The 16,532-nt window shown below is 39.6% G+C and overlaps 1 protein-coding gene across 4 annotated transcripts in view; it reads right to left on the minus strand.

Moving 5' to 3' along the window:
- The window catches only part of CB1H4orf19 (chromosome B1 C4orf19 homolog), an 86,089-nt gene that overhangs the window by 36,587 nt on the left and 32,970 nt on the right, over positions 1 to 16,532 (minus strand). For 2 of the 4 annotated variants that reach the window (XM_045474289.1, XM_045474287.1), the window contains exon 2: positions 7,155 to 7,208. The exons of the other annotated variants lie outside the window; for them this stretch is intronic. The gene's annotated coding sequence lies outside the window, so the exon portion shown is untranslated. The remainder of the gene's footprint in view (positions 1 to 7,154; positions 7,209 to 16,532) is intronic. 4 annotated transcript variants of the gene reach the window in all.

A 16,532-nucleotide genomic window follows, 5' to 3' on the forward strand; every position in this document is an offset into this window, starting at 1 on the left:
GAGCTGATGATCGACAGGATTACATTTGGTGGAAATGGACAAACTCAACTAAAAAAATTCTGAAGTGAAGCCAGGTATTGCCACTTACATTTAGATATTAGGATTCATACGTTATGCTTATCGCCTGATGAAGCTTAATATATCTTGGAACCAAGGCTGCGAATTGACATGAAAAGAAAACCACACAAAAAGTGGGGCGCCTGGGTGGCACAGTCAATTTAGCATCCGATTTCAACTTAGGTCATGGTCTCACAGTTCGTGAGTTCGAGCCCCACATCAGGCTCTGTGCTGACAGCTCAGAGCCTGGAGCCAGCTTCGGATTCTGTGTCTCCCTCTCTCTGTGGCTCTGTCTCTGTCTCTCTCTCTCTGTGTCTCAAAAATAAATAAACATTAAAAAAATTAAAAAAAAAAAAAAAGAAAACCACACAAAATGTATAACATTTCCATTATTCGTTGCAGTCCTAAATTGCACTGGATCATTTCAAGTGAGCCAGGTAGTGTTTTGATGTCTCCGGGTTTTTGGTCCATTGAGGCACTTTAGAATTTCAAAGTAAATACAGAATCCTCAGGCCCAAACATTTGTAAGATATTGCCATAGATTTTAACAATGGAAAAGTATACATTCTACACCTCTATGTACCTGTATGTGTCTAGCACTGTGACAGCCATTGTGGAAAAATAAAAAAGGTATATGTATGACCCACTCTTTCCAAGAATTTTATCATCTGATTAAGAAGCTTCACATGAAGCAATGTGAAGGTAACTGTACATCGAATTTGGTACTGGATTCCAACGGGATAGTATGTGTCGGTCCTCAAGGTAGCTCTGCCTGTGTCCACTCTCTGGGCTGAGAATTTACAGGTCTTTTTGCTTTGATGTCTATAGCTTACTTCACCCTAAACAGTATGACGTAAATGTTTCGTTTATTAAACCGTAGCGGTAGTAAAAATTTTACACTTCAGGGGTGATCAACTAGTATCTAATCGGGAAGACCACCCCAAATGCAACTCCAGCCGCCTCCTGATTAAGATATGAGTGAGTGAATGGCATAAATGGGTTTTCATTTGTGAAATCTGTGGCTTATCGATCAGGAAATGAAATGTTAGAAACAGACACTAGCTGGGTGACTTAAGGTTTGCAGGTGGGCTTCCCTGGCCCCTTATGAACAGGGAGCCTGACTCTAGAGAAGCCTGCACTCTGCACCCTTGGGCGTGTTGTCTGAAGCCAGATTCCCGGTCCCGTGACCCACACCACTGGATTCCCTAATTTCTGCTGCCTCATGCTGACTAGGATAGTAACCGAATACTATGTCTGGAATACTGTCAGGTCATCAAGGATCTTTTCTGCAGGGTGGTGGGACAATAACCTAAAAAGTTAGACAACCAGCATTTCAAGTTTACAAAACAGATACACGTATTGCTTTGCGGCTGCTTGCTAGTAAATGTGGCTTAAAAATACATGCGTGTTGAGGAGGCACCTGCGTGGCTCAGTTGGTTAAGCTTTGGACTCTTTGATTTTGGCTCAGGTTATAACCTCATGGTTCATGAGTTCAAGCCCTGCATCAGGCTCTGTGCTGTCAGTGTGCAGAGCCTGCTTGGGATTCTCTCTCTCCGGCTTTCTCTGCCCCTCCCCTGTTCTCTCTCCCTCTCTCTTTGCCCCTTCCCTGCTTGTGCTCTCTCTCTTTCCCTAATAAAAAAATAAATAAAAAACAAATAATCTAAAATATTATTTATTAATTTATTTATAAATTAAAAAAATAAACATTAAAAAAATACATGTGTGGGGAATTTGGTCTGAGACTTGCTCTCATTGTATCTTGGGAGGGGAGATGTTGGAGAGAGGCTAGTTCTCACCCACCTTAAGCATTCCTGTGGCTGCCCTTACCTATACTCAAACTAATTCAGTTTGATTTTTAGAGGCTGGGAAGGCCTATTTTAAAGTTAAGTTCAATTTTGGCCCCTACTAACAGGTTATGTGGCTGACCATAAATCTTCTAGGTTCAATTTTACTCCCACTAAATGAAAACAACAGCAGTGACCTCACTGGGTTACCATAAAAACTCAAAGCAATTGTGTACCCAGCCGAGTTAGCTACTCGTTGGTAGCTTCCCTCCTCTGTGTTACTGTCCCATCGCTATTCTTTTCCTGTCCTAGAGGAAACATACAAATGTTTGCAGAATTGAAATGAATAACCTCCTTCTATTGTCCAATTTTAGTGCCTTTGGACTGAACAAATGTTGGAACTGTTAGTTTGGCACCTGTAATTATTCCATCTTAAATCTGGATGTCTTGGATCAGCAGAGAGGCTGGAGTCCTTGGGCCTCTACCTTCTCTTCTCTTTTCTGGGACCAAGCGTCCTTCTTTACCCTCCTGGCACCAAATTCTGCTCCTTCACACTTCTTGGACTCTCCAAGAGTGACTACTGCTTTGGCCTCTGTCAACATCACCTCAGTCATCTGCCTTAGATACACATAGGAAGAGGGTATCTAGTTAACCTTCACTTCTTAAACAAGTCCTTTCTTCACTAAGCAGTAAAAGGTGAGAAACCATAGCAGAACGGTTATTAGGTGGGGTAGTCAGCCTGCCCACTGGCCCACAGTGGCCTCTGCCTCCTGGTCTGCGTCCCTGCGTAGTTCCCTTCCCACACTGATCTGGGGCTGTCCTGTGGGATGAAAGGAATATGGCGGGAATGACGGTACATGATTAAGTCAAGGCTAGGTTAGGAAAGGCCTTACGGCTTCTGTGATGTTCTCTCCTGTTGTTCACTCTGAGGGAAGCCAGATGTTATGCTGTGAGGACACAAGCAGTAAAGAGGCCCCTTGAGGAGGACTTGTGCCATCTTGGAAGTGTAACAGTCAATCCTTAGTGACTAAAACCATGGCTGACAACTGACTGCAACCTTATGATATACCCTGAGCCAAAAATGCCCACTGGGGCCACTCTCTAATTCCTGACCCACTGAAACCATTGATGATGATGTTTACTGTTGTTTTAAACCACTACTTTGGGGATACCTTACTGTGCAGCAATAGATAACTGATACATTAAGAATGTATTTCCTGTTCTCAAATGGCCTCATGATGGACATAATCCAATGCAGGTGAAGTATTTTCAAGAAAGAACCCACTTTGTCCCTCATCTCTTTCTGCCACTTCCTCTTTTTTGAAATGTCAGTGCTAATTTGGCTGTGAGGGAAGTGCTATGGGCTGAATATTTGTGTCCCACGTGCATACGTTCAAGTCCTAATCCTCATTATGACGGTATCTGGAGGTGGGGGTCTCTGGGAGGTGATCAGGGTTAGATAAAGTCAGGAGTGCGAAGCTGCATGGCAGAATGAGTGCCCTCGTGGGGCACCGTCTGACTTCAGCTTAGCTCATGGTCTCGTGGGTTCATCAGTTTGAGTCCTACTTCGGGCTCTCTGCTGTCAGCGCAGAGCCCACTTCTGATCCTCTGTCTCCCTCTCTCTCTGCCCCTCGCCTGCATTGTCTCTCTTTCTCTTCAAAGAAAAAAAATTCAAATAAATCAAGTTAAAAAAAAAAAAAAGAAAAAGAATGAGTGTCCTTGTAAAAGGAAGAGATGGGAGATTAATCACTCTCTCACTCTGTCTTGTGCAGGAACCAAAGAATGGCCATGTGAGCACATAACCCAGAAGGGGACCCTCACCAAGAACCTGACCAAGCTGGGATCTTGATCTTGCATTTCCAGCCTCTAGAACCATGAGAAAGAAATGTTTGTTGTTTAAGCCACCCTGTCCGTGGTGATTTGTCATAGCAGCCCCAATTAAGACAGGAATGCTACGTATGTGTGCACATAACACACGAGTGCGTAATTTCCATTTGTGGAGGAAAACAGATGGCATATACCTCTCCTTTTGGTCTCTACTATACGCCAGGTTCTCAACTTTGAGTGTTGCTCACTCACTCTCCCATCTCTCTCTGCCCTAAGATACATATCATCACCACATTTTCCTGGAGTATCTGCTTCTTGCCATATGGCCTCTGGCCTTACCTCTATACCAAAATTGTCGGTACAGAGGTCATCCGGTGTTCAAGCACCAATCAAATGAGGTATTTTCAGTCCTCAACTTCTGTTATGGACTGAACGTGTTGCCTCTAAATTCATATGTTAAAGCCCTAACCCTCCATTTTGGCTACCTTTGGAGAAAGAGCAGCTAAGGAAGTAATTAAGGTTAAATGAGAGTAGGATCCTGGTCTGATAGGATTCATGCCTTTATAAGAAGAGACACCCAGAGAGCTCTCCTCTCTCTCTCCATGCACAAGCTTAGGGCCACATGAGGTTAGAGCAACAAGACAGCCACAGCACATCAGGAATAAAGTGCTTACCAGAAATTGAACCTCCCCGGGCCCTTGATCTTGGACTTTCTAGCCTCCCAAACTGTGAAAATACAAATTTGTATTTAAAAAAATTTTTTTTAATGTTTATTTATTTTTGAGACAGAGACAGAGCATGAACAGGGGAAGGCCAAAAAAAGAGGGAGACACAGAATCCCAAGCAGGCTCCAGGCTCCGAGCTGTCAGCACAGAGCCCAACATGAGGCTTGAACTCACGGACCGTGAGATCATGACCCGAGCCGAAGTCGGATGCTTAACCAGTTGAGCCACCCAGGCGCCCCACAAATTTCTATTTTTTAAGCCACTCAGTCTCTGATATTTTGTCATGGCAGCCCAAGCTAATACAACCTCCGTGAACTCTTTCAGCAACTGCTAACAGACAGAGCAACCTTTGGAATTAGACTTCATTTTCAAATCTGGTGCTGGCTTATGGTGAACATAAAGAACTTATTTAACCTATCAGAGGCTTTGTGATCTTTGTTATAAAACATAACGGGATCCATTTCAAAGAACTGTGTGAAAAATCCGTGACTTTCTGGGGAGGGAGGTTACTGCCCCTTGGGGACACTTGGCTATACGGGAAGGACATCTGGAAATACATGGGGCAATTAGTGTTTTAGTGTCTCAGTGACAGGGCACTAATGGCATTTAATGTTTACGTGCTAACCAGACTGTGACGCTTGGGCTTGTCCAGCATAACAGAATTTTTTCTCATTCAAAATGCCAGTGGCACCCCACTGGGGAAAGAGAAAAAATGATAAAGTGACTGCACGGCAGATAATAGACGCCAACATTCACTTTCTTGGCACTGTCTGTAGTTTAAGGAATAGTTTCTCTCACCTGCAAAAAGTTCCCAAGCCATTTTATAAATGAAATACAGTCTTAAACTTTAATCATTTGTGGCATGATAAATCTCAGTCGAGGGGTAGGGGCAAAGAGAGGGCTATAAGCTCTACAGAACAGGTCACAGTGCCATGGACCAAGCAGATATGCAATAAAGTAGTTGTTTGTTGAAAAAGCCTAGAATGATTTTTAAGTTATATGTTAAACAGTGAGAGAGAAGAATTTATGTTCACAGGTGAATTAGGTTTTTGTGTTTCCTGATAAACAATTTAAAAAATCTTTTATTTGGAATCCTGTCATTTATCACAAATTAGAGTGGATAATTACATGTTCTTGGAACTCTGTGGTGTAATATGTTGGTAAATACTATCTGTATTTAAATATGTGTTGGTAGGACATCAGGTAAAGACAGTGGATCCAACATATTCACTTGGGCACCTGGGCGGCTCAATTGGTTGAGTGGCCGACTTCGGCTTGGGTCATGATCTTGCAGCTTGTGAGTTCAAGCCCCTCATTGGGCTCACAGTTGTCAGTGCAGAGCCCCCTTCGGATCCTCTGTCCCCCTCTCTCTGCACCTTCCCTGCTTGTGTGCCCTCTGTCTGTCTGTCTCTCTCTCTCAAAAATAAACGTTAAAAAAATACTATTCAATTTTGGGCTACTCCTAAATCTTATTAAAACTAAAATAATTATATGTGTGTATGTACATGTATCTTTTTAACAACAGAATCAGGAGAGGTGACAATGACAGCATTTTGAAAGCTAGGAAGCAGGCGGACAGTGGCCACTCATCCGGTGGACCTGAGAAAGCTAGGCCAGAAGCTGCAAGTGGACAGATGAGCACCACCGTTCACACTGCAGGGTCATCAAAAGGCTCAGCGATTGGTGGCGACTGGTGGCAGCAGGTGCCTCAGGCAGGGGGGAAGCTGGGGCCAGAACGGTGGTAGTGGTTGAACTCTGTTTAGGAAGCAGTGGACACTCCCTTCCTTCCCCTACTGTCACCTGCGTGACAGCACCTCAGCAGGAGCCTGGAAGTTTATCCTGCAGAGGGGGCAAAACTAGAAGGTCTCTGAACTGGGGGTGGGGGGGTGGGGTGTACTGGGCAATGTTCAGGGTGGGACATCACATCAAGATAGGAGGATTCCTACAGTCTACTCCCCACTCTCATCTCCCAAACGCACACTGGCAGACAGGCTCTTACCCTCCAGGCAAGAGCTTAGAGGCGTTTTCTTAGAGGATGTGACCAATCCATGGGGAAAGCCCTGAAGATACTGACACTAGAAGTTCCCCAGCAACTGGCTCAGCCAGATCAGTATTACAAGTGACCCTCAGTGAGTGTTCCCTCCCACTCCCTTTCATATTCTGAACTTCAGTTTTTACTTTCCTGCTCTTACATGTGAGCAGAACATCAGTGATTATCAAATAGCCAGGGGAAAACCAGAAACAATCTAGAGGGAGCTGGGAACTATGAGGCAAAAGAAAATTTCAAAAATTATTATTCAAACACTCATGGATATAAGAGAGTACAGGGTATCACAAAGCAAGAAAATGATGCTGTAAAAAAAAGGCATTCAAAAACCAACCCCCCCCCCCAAAAAAAAACTCTTAGAAATGAAAAACATAACCACATATATAAGAACCTCAGTTGAAGGAATCTATGTTGAAAAAGGATAAGAAAAGCAGATACATAATCAAGGAATTCCAGGAGATCTAGAAAGTGAAGTAAAACACCCACAGGAGAAGAAAACATTAATAAAATGATTCAAGGAAATTCCTCAAAATTAGAGGGCAGATTTTCTAGATTCAAAGGGCCCACCAAGTACCCAGCACAATGAAAATAAATCCACACCTGAGGTATATTACTGTGAACTTTCATAATACTAGGATAAAGAATATTCAACCAACATCCAAAGAAGAAAATACAGTTATATATAAAGGACTGAGAATTGAAATGGTGGTATACCTTTCAACAGCCATATTGTGAACAAGGAGACAACAGAGCAGTGTCTTCAAAATTCTAAAGGAAAAAAAAAAGTTTTGAGTGAAAATGATTTCCAACATAGAAGTCTCTATGCAATCTATCATTCAAGTGGGGAAGTAGAATACAGACATTTTTAGACAGGCAAGTCCTTAAATAATCTTTTCCTCCATATACTTTTTCTTAGAAAGCTATTGTAGGACGTGGTCCATGAATGTTGAGGGAATAAAACAAACAAAAGGAAGACATGACATCTAGGAAATAGGAGCTAAGGGACTCTTTCAGATGGTGATGACAAGAGATCTCGGCGTAACCAGGCAGAGAGGACAACCAGTCCAGATGAGCAGGTCGGAAGTCCCCGAGAGAGACTTCTACCCAACACCTCATATGAAACTGACAGAATCATGGAACATCTTGAGAGAGTATTTAGACAACTGGTAAATATTTAAGTACTGGATGGATAGTTAAATACATAAAAAACACATACTCAAAGGGCACTTGCATGGCTCAGTTAGGCATCCCACTTCTGCTGAGGTCATAATCTCTCGGTTCATGAGTTCAAGTCCCGCATTGGGCTCTGTGCTGACAGCTCAGAGCCCGGAGCCTGCTTCAGATAACGTGTCTCTCTCTCTCTCTCTCTCTCTCTCTCTCTCTCTCTGCCCCTCCCCAGCTCAGGCATGCACTCTCTCTCTCTCAAAAATAAATAAACATAAAAAAACCCCCACACACTCAAGAAACACAAACATACAAAAATAAACAAGTAAAAAGGAAATTATTAACTCTAGGGATAAATTGTGCAAGAAAAAAAAAAGTTTAGTATATGCCCCATTTCTGAATAGCACATACAATTGACCCTTGAGCAATGCAGTGATTAGGGGCATTGGCTCCCCTGTACAGTTGAAAATCCATGTATAACTTTTGACTCCCCCAAAACTTAACTACTAATAGCTTACTGTTTACCTGAAGCCTTACTGACAACTTAAACTGTTGGTTAACACATGTTATATATATGTATTGTATTCTGTATGTTTATAATGAAGTAAGCTAGAGAAAAGAAAATGCTATTAAGAAAATCACTGGAAGGGGTGCCTGGGTGGCTCAGTCAGTTAAGTGTCCGACTTCGGCTCAGGTCATGATCTCATAGTTTGTGAGTTCGAAGCCCTGTGTCGGGGTCTGTGCTGACAGTTTGGAACCTGGAGCCTGCTTCATGTTCTGTATCTCCCTCTCTCTCTCTGCCCCTTCCTCGCTCATGCTCTGTCTCTCTCTCTCTCTCTCAAAAGTAAATGAACATTAAAAAAAATTTAAGAAAATCACTGGGAACAGAAAATACATTTACAGTACTCTATTCATGAAAAAAATCTGCATACAAGTAGACATGCACAGTTCAAACTCATGTTGTTCAAGGGTCAACTATACAGCCAATGTAAACCTTGCACATTTTTCTAATTAAAACCAAGACATAATTATACCGTGAGGATAGAAACTGATTGTGCATGATGTGGATAAGAAGAATAAAGAGCTTAAGTTCTCATGATCCATTAGAGAGAGTCCATGTACAATGTCCCAAACTAACACAATCAGGAGGTGGCAATACTTGCTTGCCATGAAGGTATGTGGAGATGATACCAGGCTAAGAGTTGAAAATGGTTTCTTTGGGGAAGAGGAACTAAGGAGCAGGAGACCTGGGATCTGTTCTTTTTCCTGAGAACCCTTGCAGAACTAGGAGATCTTCTAACTGTACCCTACTACATAGCTGTGATTAAAAATTAAAACAATTTAAAGTGCAGTAGTACATAGAGAGCTAACATGGGAGTGCTTTTTCAAAAATAACATCTATGTGATTTTGGTAAATAATATTTTGGGTATTCATTTTCCTTTTTAAAAAAATTTTTTTTAAATGTTTATTTATTTTTGAGAGAGAGACAGAGCGCAAGCGGGGGAGGGGCAGGGAGAGAAGGAGACACAGAATCTGAAGCACTTTCCAGGCTCTGAGCTGTCAGCACAGAGCCCGATGTGGGGCTCGAACTCATGAACCATGAGATCATGACCCAAGCTGAAGTCTGATGCTTAACCGACTGAGCCACCCAGGTGCCCCTTCATTTTTTTTTTTTTTTTTTTTTTTTTTTTTATAAATTGAAAGGCTTGCATTAAATAATTTATAAGATCCCTTGACCTTTAGTGTGTGTGTGTGTGTGTGTGTGTGTGTACGTGTGTGTGTGTGTGTTTTGTATTTCTTTGAACATGTATCTGTACTTGTGAACCCAAACACATAGAGATCTGATGACCAACAGTGGAATTCCTCTGATTATCGTGGTCATTAAAAATGTATCATCCACATATCTACAAAGACACAATGTGATCATACTGAGTGAACAAAGTGGCACAACCATCTAGCTGATTTGCAGGGAAACATCTGAGGCTGCATTTCTGTCTTCCTCTGCCCATGTGAGAGAACACAGGAAGAGACTAAAGTTCCCTGGTATTTAGACTCTGGCCTGTGACGCATGGTGGTGCTGACCTAAAAGTTAATATTTATCCATCGTAGTTGGTTAAAGTCAGCTTGAGAACTTGGTGGGGTGGGGGGGGGGGGGGGGGGGAGAGAAGCCCTACAAAGCCGCTTAGAGATTTGTACTAAGACCAACGTTAATCTTGGTAGCAGAGCCAAGTCAGTCACATCCTTTCTAGTACATGCCAAAGAAGAGCATGGCTAGGACTACAGACGATACCAACATTAACATGGGGGGCGGGGGGTAGAGGACTCTGAATTAAAGAGAAAAATGAAGACTGCCCCTTTCAAACCTCCCATTACTTCCTAGCTTTGGTTGGTTAATCACCCAATCTGTCTCTGCCTTGGGTTCTTCATCCATAAACTGCAAATAGTAATACCATTCCATATGGTTGTTAGGGCAATTTTATGTGTTAACACCTGGAGAGTACTGAAAACAGTGCCTTGATATTTACCTTCCCTCAAAATAGATGCAAAGAATAAAAGATTCACAAGGGCCTTAGATTCATGGCATCCTCTCTCTCTCTCTCTTTTTTTTAAAGATATGTAACCTGGTCTTTAGAATAAAAGAAGACCTAGGAGGAGAGAATGTCTCATGACAAATTTGGTAAAGTCAATCTCAAGAAGTCAAGGAACATATTGTTCACTGACTATAATAATCCTGTTTGGTAAAATCTCAGATTACTCATGTGCACTGACGTTTTGGATGTGACACTAAAGGTTTCTTTTGGTTGCCAGATGTACCTGGCACCCTGGATTCACTGAACAAACTCTGTGCTCGTTCTGAGTCCAGGAGGGTCCAATGGTTGCTTTAGGGACGTCCTTTCATTCTTTTTGGTTATCCTGGGTCTTCGATAATATTTCACACACAGAGAAGATGTCCAATAAATGTTTGTTGAGTTAAAAATGGAAAAACACATCGGTGTGCCTCTCATAGTCAACAATTACGTAACCATACCTCACAGTCACCCACAATTCTTTCATCGAAAAGTGTAGCCTTATTCTTCTCACTCACTTTTTTTGTTTGCACTAAAACTTATATAGGCTAACCCCTATTTTAACTGAACCTTAACCATATCACAGCACAGTGTGTATAATGTGCACTAAAAAAAAAAAAAGAAGATTGTCACCCTGGAGAAGTGGTACTCTTAAATGGTGAGCTATTTTTGCCTAAAAACTCCCAAAGAGCTATGGTAAAAATCAGACATAAAAATAATATAAGATAAACATTTCTCCCCTCCCCTAAAGTGAGATCATAAGATATATAAGAATTTAGTGTATAAAACGTGAAGAATTTTAAACTATGGATTTTATTTACTTACTTACTATGGTAAGAACACAGTATGAGATCTACCCTCTTAGCAAATTTTTAAGAGACTAGCACAGTATTGTTAACTATATAGATCTCTAAAAGTTATTCATCTTGGAAAACTAAAATTTTATACCAATTCAACAACTCTTGAGGTCCCCCTCACCCCGGCCTTTGGCAGTCACCACTCTACTTTACGATTCTACGAATTTGGCTGTTTTAGATATCTCATGTTAGTGCAACTATGCTACATTTGTCCGTCTGTGACTGGCTTATTTCACTGAGCATAATGTCCTCCAGGCTCATTCATGTGGTCAACTTATGGCAGTCTTTTTTTAAGGCAGAAGAGGATTCAATTGTACGTACAGCTATGTATACTTTGTCTATTCATTCATCAATGAACATTCAGGTTGTTTCTACATCTTGGTGATTATGAAGAATGTTACAAAGAACATGGGGGTGCAGATATCTCTTCGAGATCCAGATTTCAATTCTTTTGGATAAATGCCCAAAAGTGGGATTGCTGGATCATATGGTAGTTCTATTTTTAAGTTTTTGGGGAACATCCATACTGTTTTCCATAGTGGCTACACCATTTTACATTTCCACCAAGTACACAAGATTCCAATTTCTATCATCCTAACACTCGTGATATTTTACTTTTTTTTAGAACAGTCAGCCTAATAAGCGTGAATGGACATCCTACTGTGGTTTTCATTTGCATTTCCCTGATGATTAGTGGTGTTAAGCATCTTTAAGCATCCATATACCTAGGTGACCATTTTTATGTTTTTCTGAAGAAATGTCCATTCAAGTCCTTTGCCCGTTTTTGTGTTTGTTTTTTGCTATTGAGTTGTAGGAATTCCTTATATATTTTGGATATTAACTCCTAATCAGATATATGGTTTGCAAATATTTTTTCCATTCTGTCAGTTGACTGTCCACTCAGTTCATTGTTTCCTTTAGTGTGGAGAATCTTTTTTGTCTGATGCAGTCCCATTTGTCTATTTTTGCTTTTGATGCTTGTGCTTTTGGTGTCATATCCAAGAAATCATTGCTAAGACAAATGCTTTCTTCTTGGACTATTACAGTTTCAGGTCTTATGTTTATATCTGTATCTCATTTTGAGTTGATTTTTGTGTATGGTGTAAGATAAGGGTCCAATTTCATTCTTTTCCATATGGATATCCAGTTTTCCCAACACTATTTGCTGAAGAGACTACTCTTTCATCACTGTATTCTCAGCTCCCTTGTCAAAGAAAAGTTGACCATATGCTATGGACTGAATGTTTGTGTTTGTGTTTGTGACACCCCACATGCATGAATTTATTTATGGGCTTTCTATTCTGTTCCATTAGTCTATTTTTCTGTTTTCATGCCAGTACCACACTAGCTTAATTACTGTAGCTTGGTGATATATTTTGATACCAGGAAGTGTAATGCCTCCAGCTTTGTTTTCCTTTTTCAAGATTGCTCTATTCTGGGTCTTTTGTGGTTCCACACAAATGTTAGAATTGTTTTTCTTTTTTATATAAAAAATCCCATTGGGATTTTGATAGGGACTGCAATGAATTTATAGATCACTTTAGGTAGTATGAACATTTCAACAATATTAATTATTCCAATCCATGAACATGGGATATCTTTCCATTTATTCATGTCTTAATTTCCTTCATCAATATTTTGTAGGTTTCAGTGTAGATGTCTTTCACTTCCTTGGTTAAGTTTATTCAGTATTTTATTATTTTGATGCTACTGTAAATGGAATTATTTTCTTAATTTCCTTTTTAGATAGTTTGTTGTTAGCACAGCTGATTTTTATATATTGATTTTGTATCCTGCAACTTTACTGAATTTATTAGTTCTAACAGGTTTTTGTTTGTTTGCTTGCTTTTTTGGTGGAATCTTTAGGCTTCTCTACATATAAGATCCTGTGAATTTTTATAATTGCTTCATAAGTGGTGCTGGGACAATAGGTTATTCAGAAGAAGTTAGATCCTGAATTACATTATATGAGAACAAAAAAAAACTATTGGAGAAAAATACAAGTGACTATTTATCTAATTTAGGAATAGAGGGCCTTTCAGTTACTAAAGGTCTAGAAGAAACATCAAGATTAATATTAAAAGGTTAATAGATTACATAAGAAGTAAACATTATTCACCTTAAAAGACACTGTTTACAAAAATGCAAAGACCAAATGAAACCATGTTTGACACAGACAATAAAGGGTTACTATCCTTAACTTTAAAAGGATACTTAGTGCAATAGCATATTTATTAAAGACACCAATACAAAACAAACAAAAAACAAAGGACATGACCAATTAACAAAAGACTAAAATAACAGCCAATGAATATGAAAAATCATTCAACTTTAGATATAAATAAATGTAAATCAATGGATAACACTTTTGTCTAATAAATTGGCATTTTTATTTTTTTACAACAGCTAGTGTTGAAGAACCTTTAACATGTCAATAACTTTTGCTCCAAAATTCCAATTATTACAGTCTAACAAAAAAAAAAAAAAAAAAACATAATCAGAGAATCAGAGAGGTGAACAAAAATCTGTGAAAAGGGGTGGTCCACTTAGTTTTTATTTTTAATACTATCAGATATTTTAAACAACCTTAATGCTCAAAAATAAAAGTATCTTTAATTAAATAATGACATATTCAGAAATTAGAGAAAGAAAAAATACCACTAGGTGAAAATAAAGCAGGTATTTATATAAAATGTAACTTCAATTGTTTTTTAACAATTAATAAATGTGAATATAAAGACATATGTAAATAATCAAGGAGAATATACCCAAATGAAAACAAAAAGCCACTTTAGGATAGATAGGATGAACTCGTAATTTTTGTGCAAATTGACTCATTTTTTTTTTTAACCATGAAATATCTTTACTGTCAGTCTCTATATAAATATAGCAAGTATCATATGATGCTGGTTGAGAATATTCTTCTAAAGCACATTTTGGAAAGAATTAAAAAAAACATGATTTTTAAAATACCTGTCTATCCCACAGATTCAGGGAATATCTTGGAATACTGGGAGAGTTGTGCTAAATTCTCCCTCCACATGTCTTTTTTTCAATTTCTTCTTTATTACCCTTTTTGGCTTGTATTTGAAACAGAGTTATTTGACATATACAAAACCATAATTTTATTTTGATCAAAAATTAAAAGAACATGTATGCTTTCTTTCTCCTTAAATGCATTTCTTCTGATATTAACATGCAGTCCCTAATTTCTTTTTGCTGCACTTATTTGCCTTATCTTTGCCTCCCTTTTAGTGTTTATTTTCTTCGTCACATTATTCTAGGTGAATGGCAATTGGCATTACTCCTTTCTGACCCAAGCTAAAAGTCCTGGCTTTTTGTTTATTTTTTTAAAATGTTTATTTATTTTGAGACAGAGCATAAGCAAGGGAGGGAGACAGAGAGAGAAATAGAGAGAATCCCAAGCAGCATCCACACTGTCGGCACAGAGTCCGATGCAAGGCTCGAGATCAGGAACTGCAAGATCATGACCTGAGCCATAACCAAGAGTTGAATGCTTAACTGACTCAGCCACGCAGGCACTCCAAGTCTCTGCCTTTTAATAGAGAAGTTTAAACCATTTACATTTATAGTATACACTGAGTCTCTCTTTTGTTATTTTATTTTACCATTTTTTAAATGACTTCTAGTTGTTTCTTTTATTTTCAGACTTCAGACTACTTTTTTTTTTTTTTAGGTTTATTTATTTATTTGGAGAGAGATTGAGTGAGAGAGCAGGGTAGGGGCAGAGAGACAGGGAGAGAGAGGATCCCAAGCAGGCTCTGCACTGTCAGCATGGAGCTTGACACAAGGCTCGAACTTACTAACTGTGAGATCGTGACCTGAGCTGAAATCAAGAGTTGGATGCTTAACCGACTGAGTCACCCAGGTGCCCCTGGACTTCAGGCTACTTTTAATTTTTGCTTTGTATTTCATTTTCTCCAGCACACTGCAAAGTATAAGTTGTGTTTTAAAAATTCTCCTCATGAGATAAAACATTCTTTTTATCCTCCTCTTTAAAAAGAGTAATGCAGATAAAGTGGTCCCCAAATGTAATTTTAATGCAAGCTTTCAAGTGCAGCACTAACTGGGTCACTTTTGAGGATAAAGGCAGAACTTATGTGAATTATGCAGGGACAAGGGTCCATCGGAAGCATCTTAGGTAAACAAGGACTGCGATTCACTCTGTCTCTGGGTGATAGGAATAAGGAAGTGCAGGCTTGGGAGTGAATAGAAGATTTCACTTTGGTATATTCTGTATTTAAAGGGACTGACAATCATTCAAAGGTAGGTGTTTGTTGACAGTTGTATACACTGGCCAAAAGCTTAGGAAAGAACTGTGGGCATGATGTAAAGATTTCACAGTTATCAAAAACACACCTAATAAACAGGGCCATGAAACTGAATAAGAAAATAGAGGCAGTAGGTATACAGAGTTAAAGGAAAAACTGATTCCCGGAGAATACCACTTAATGTTTAAAAAAAAAGAGCCCCCCAAACTAAAACAAACAAACAAAAACACAAAAGAATTGCAAAGGAAAGTCACAAATTGCAGTCAGAAGAGTAGGAAAAAAAAGGGGGAGGGGTTTGACTCCATTTCTTGCTGTGTCTTCTCACAAAGTTTTCGGGATCCAGTGATTTTGGCCAAGAAACAAAAAAAAGGATTGTCCCATTCTGTAATGGATTTGGATGAAACCTGGTAACAAAATCTGGTATAACTCCAAGAGGAGACATTGGAGAAGAACCCATGTAGGTTTCTAAGAATTGCATGTGTATTTATGCTGTTATCAAGGTTGCTAGCATCTGTCTTTCCATGTCAAGCTGAAAACATCACCGCTATATGGGCAGTTGGATAAGTCTTATCGGGAAAATGATTTTTTCTCTTTGTTGTTATGCCTCTGTACTAGTAGATTGGTTCAGTAACAAATATGTGAGTTCTTTTGTTTGCAAATAATTAAGGAGAAGTAAGTATAGTAATGGAAGCAGGTAAAGTGCTTTAGGGATTAAGAATTGGCCAGCAGTTTTAAATTTTTTTTTTTTCAACGTTTATTTATTTTTGGGACAGAGAGAGACAGAGCATGAACGGGGGAGGGGCAGAGAGAGAGGGAGACACAGAATAGGGAACAGGCTCCAGGCTCTGAGCCATCAACCCAGAGCCTGACGCGGGGCTCGAACTCCCAGACCGCGAGATCGTGACCTGGCTGAAGTCAGACGCTTAACCGACTGCGCCACCCAGGCGCCCCCGGCCAGCAGTTTTAAATGACATTCAAGGGTCAAGTAAGAAAAGGACTGTACAGGACTATCTCCAAGATATTTCAGGCTTGGTTCCAGAACACCTCAATAAAGTGAATATTGCAATAAAGTGAGTCAAATGAAGTTTTTAGTTTCTCAGTGCATATAAAAGTTATATTTACCCCCTATTATAGCCTACTAAGTGCGCATGCAATAGCATTATGTCTAAAAAACCCATATGCATATCTTAAGAATACTTTATTGCTAAAAA

This window comes from Leopardus geoffroyi, chromosome B1 (genome assembly GCF_018350155.1).
Source record: "Leopardus geoffroyi isolate Oge1 chromosome B1, O.geoffroyi_Oge1_pat1.0, whole genome shotgun sequence".
In the NCBI taxonomy this organism is placed as follows: domain Eukaryota; kingdom Metazoa; phylum Chordata; class Mammalia; order Carnivora; family Felidae; genus Leopardus; species Leopardus geoffroyi.